The sequence below is a fragment of the Chiloscyllium plagiosum genome, chromosome 19, assembly GCF_004010195.1.
Source record: "Chiloscyllium plagiosum isolate BGI_BamShark_2017 chromosome 19, ASM401019v2, whole genome shotgun sequence".
Taxonomy (NCBI): domain Eukaryota; kingdom Metazoa; phylum Chordata; class Chondrichthyes; order Orectolobiformes; family Hemiscylliidae; genus Chiloscyllium; species Chiloscyllium plagiosum.
The window spans coordinates 64,768,947-64,773,756 of record NC_057728.1 but is presented as its reverse complement, the minus strand read 5'-3'; positions in this window follow the sequence as shown (position 1 = coordinate 64,773,756).

The window sequence follows — 4,810 nt, the reverse complement described above, 5'->3', positions numbered from 1 at the left end:
GCACACGTACATGTGGGGTGAATTTGTACTTGCAGAGTTACATTGTACTTTGCTCAAAAACTGCATACATTCATGTAGAACTCTGAGCTCAAAAACTGCATGAATTTATGTAAAACTGTTGTCTAGAGATTGTACTTTGTATACCAGCCTTCCCTCCCCCCACCACCTCCCCTCCTATTCTGTCTGATGTTGGCTAGCAACATTATGAAGAGCCAAGGGGGTTTGAATTGGGCTGAAACTGGCTCTTCCAGCCCTCTCTGTCGCGCTGCGCTTTTAAAACAGGGGTGCGGCTTAAAAGCGGGACCAACTTGCAATCCCCTCACCTTCCACTGTCAATACCCCAGCGGTGACTAATGGGGAAATGTGTGGGCCACATTGTGCTGAATGTTTAACTAAAGCCAAGTGACAGATTAATAGGAAGTGCAAATAGCAACAGTCTCGGTGTTGGGCCGGTCTCAGATTGACTGGTGCCAGACCTTGCTGTGTTTGCTCAGAGGAAGCTGGGATGGGGGTCGATCCGCTCAGGTCAATGCCCTCTTTGTTCAGCATTGCCCCCCACCCCCGCTCCTACCCTCAGAAGGGATCTGCCACTTGTAAACGACACAGCTTCCCTGCTGTAAGGCAGGAGCTGACGCTGCCTCGACCCTTCTGTCTAGCAACGCCTTGGCGCGTCCGAATGTTTAACAAATACAGTTTGGAAATTAATAAACAAAGAGAAGCATTCCTCCTCCACAGACGGCAAGAAAAGAAATGATAGGAAGAGAGAGAGATAGAAAAGAGAATGCCCTGAACTGGCAGCTACCGGAATATTTCACTAGGGATTCCTAAGTAATGTCTCAATACACCATGATTGAAAATCACACAACACCAGGTTATAGTCCAACAGGTTTAACTGGAAGCACTAGCTTTCGGAGCGATGCTCCTTCATCAGGTGGTAGTGGAGGGCTCAATCCTAACACAGAATTTATAGCAAACAATTTACAGTGTGATGTAACTGAAGTTATACATCGAAAAATTGATTGTCTGTTAAGCCTTTCATCTGTTAGAATACCGTGATAGTTTCACTTCTTTCATGTGTAAATCACAAAACCCTTTTTTTAAAAAAAGTTGCATTCTCAGTTTAGCTGTTAACAACGGTGATAGCTAGACAATATGTTGAAGGTGTTGGCCCCCTGTGTTCTCTGTCTATGCCATGATGTTTAGATTGATTCTAATCTAAAAAGTGAGATAACTGAGTTTTACATAAATTCATGCAGTTTTTGAGCTCAGAGTTCTACATGAATGCATGCAGTTTCTGAGCATTTGGGCTCCGCTGACGCCTCAGCTAAATATATGAATATATGATTGATAAATGTACAGACCTGTATATACAAATGATAAATTCTGATCTCTGTATGCAAATGTTTACATATGTATGGCAAGACCAACTGTACAGACCATCAAATTAATTTATGAATAAAGTATATTTTTGAAATAAAAAAAGTGTGCTTCCAATTAAACCTGTTGGACCTGGTGTTGTGTGATTTTTAGCAAAGAAATGAGAGAGTGATAAGCCATTTTTCCCTGAAAAAGTTGTGATCTGGAACCTGCTATCTTAAAGGTTTACAGAAGCTGATATTATAGCCACCTGCAAAAGTGAACTGGATAAACATTTGAAAATGAATAAAAACTGTTGGGTTTTTGCAGAAAGAGCAGAGGAAATGGATTAATTGGGCAGTTCTTTTAAAAAAACTGGCAGGGACACACTTCTGGCCTCCATCACTCTAGGATTTTATAAATAACATGCTGAGGTCCATTCTATCTCTAACTGCTTCTTTATTCTGCAAACATTTTTGAACCTATCATTTATTTCCATGTGTTATAGAGTCATGGAGATGTACAGCACAGAAACAGACTCTTCGGTCCAACTCGTCCATGTTGACTCTGATCTAAAAGGTAAAAACAATGACTGCAGATGCTGGAAACCAGATTCTGGATTAGTGGTGCTGGAAGACCACAGCAGTTCAGGCAGCATCCAAGGAGCTCTTCCAGCACCACTAATCCAGATATCCGATCTAGTCTAGTCCCATTTGCCAGCACTTAGCCCCTCTAAACCCTTCCTATTCATGTAACCATCCAGATGCCTTTTAAATGTTGTAATTGTACCAGCCTCCATCACTTCCTCTGGCAGCTCATTCCATACATGCAGCACCCTCTGTGTGAAAAAGTTGTACCTTAGCTGCCTTTTAAATCTTTCCCCTCACCTTAAACCTACACCTCTAGTTCTGGACTCCCCACCCAAGGGATTTAAATAAAATGTCACCTTGCAAGATTAACCTCAAAAACTGCAGATGCAGTAAATCTAAAACAAAAATGAAGTTGCTGGAAAAGCTCAGCAGGTTTGGTAGCATCTGTGGAGATAAATCAGAGTTAACATTTCAGGTGGAGTGACCCTTCCTCAGAACCGATGTTCTGAGGAAGGGTCACTCGACTCAAAACTTCCTTGGGATTTGGGAATAATGGCAAGGTTGCCCAGTCCAGGCCACCCTTCTTCTCCCTTGATGGAGGGATCAGTGTCCAGGGGCATTGACTTACAGTAAGAGACAGGAGGTTTAGAGGGAAACTGAGGGTTTAGATGTGCAGTTGTGATGCCAAAGTATACAGGGCAATGGGGCAAGAGCTGGGAAATGGGATTAGAATAGTCAGGTGGGTATGATGGACTGAAGTACCTTTCTTTGTGCTGTGACACTAGAGTCCATGTCATGCAGGTCTCCTGAAGGTAGGGATTTGGAATTCTGCATAGCACCGTGTTCCTATATTTCCTTTATCCAATGCCGTTAATGTTTGCAAAATGCAGAGAATTGTGCAGATCGGAATGATTGGTGGAAGTTTCAAGCAGCAGATCTGATTTAGTCAAGACAGAGAGATTGGATTTCAAAAACACAAGTTCATGGAACTGTTGTTAATGAATTGTTCTCGAAATTCAAAACAGCTGGAGTCCTATTCCATTTCGCAATACCCTTGTTTGCAGCACTGTAGGAGAGAAACCCAAACGTGGAGAGGAATGAAAATCATTTAAAATATTGAAGTTAAAAACCACACAACACCAGGTTATAGTCCAACAGGTTTATTTGGATGCACTAGCTTTCAGGTGTTGTGATGAAGGAGTGTCGCTCCGAAAGCTAGTGCTTCCAATTAAACCTGTTGGACTATAACCTGGTGTTGTGTGATTGTTAACTTTGTACACCCCAGGCCAACAACGGCATCTCCAAATCTTTTAGAATGGGCATGGTGGTTTCAGTCTTTTCATATGTAAATTCCAGAACTTTAACAATAGGTGCCATGTTGGCCCAGATAATGCATTGAAAGTGTGAGGTGCCCTGTGTGAGGCGGTCTGTGCCCCAATGTTCAGACTGATTCTGATGACTCTCTGTGTGCAGTTTGCACATTCTTCCCGTGTCTGCGTGGGTTTCCTAATCTAATCTAATCTAATCTAATCTAATCTAATCTAATCTAATCTAATCTAATCTAATCTAATCTAATCTAATCTAATCTAATCTAATCTAATCTAATCTAATCTAATCTAATCTAATCTAATCTAATCTAATCTAATCTAATCTAATCTAATCTAATCTAATCTAATCTAATCTAATCTAAAAAAGGGATTTACAGAATTTTACATGGATTAATGTAGTTTTTGAGCAAAATAAAATGTAATTCTGCAAGTACAAATTCAGCAGAACACCACCGGCCCAGGACATTCGATCTCAGATCTTCGGGTGACCATCCTCCAAGGCGGACTTCGGGACAGGCAACAACGCAAAGTAGCCGAGCAGAGGCTGATAGCCAAGTTCGGTACCCATGGGGATGGCCTCAACCAGGACCTTGGGTTCATGTCACACTACAGGTGACCCCAATGCAGTATACACACACACAGACAGATGGACACACAGACAGATGGACACACACACATTCCTACAGACTCATACACTCACGCAGACTCTCTCTCATACACTCGCATATACACTCCCACACTCACAAATGCACCTTCTCACAGACGTATACCCCTTTACATTTACACTGACACACGTACACACACACGCTGTCTCACAGACACTCAAAACCCCCCTCCCCCCCTCACAGACACACATGTAAGTTTGTGGGGTGAATTTGTACTTGCAGAATTACATTTTATTTTGCTCAAATGTATGAATCCATGTAAGATTCTGTAAATCCCTTTTTCAGATTAGAATCAGTCTGAACATCGCAACACAGACAGCCTCACACAGGGCACCTCACACCCTCAATGTGTTATCTGGGCCAACAGCATTCACTTGAGAATGCAACTTTAAGAAAGTTCTGTGATTTACATATGAAAGAACTGAAACCAACATGGTCATTCTAAAAGATGAGAGACTTAACAAACAATCCAGGTCTTCTTCAATATATAATTTCAGGTACATCACACTATAAACTTTTGCTATAAATTCTGTGTCCTATGATCTTATTCTCCACAACCACCTGATGAAGGAGCAGTGCCCTGAAAGTTAGTGCTTCCAAATAAACCTGTTGGACTATAACCTGGTATTGTGCGATTTTTAACTTTGCACACCCCTGTCCAACACCGGCATCTCCAAATCATAAAATATTAAATGCTGTCACTCATCAGTAAGCCTTCCTGATTGGAGTTTGGGAGTGGAGGGGTGAAAGCAGGGGTTTGATTTTCTGCAGTTTGGGCAGACCCCAAATACACCCCCCCCAAACACAACCCCTCAAACACCCCCCCCCCAAACACAACCCCCCCAAATACACCCCCCCCCAAACACAACCC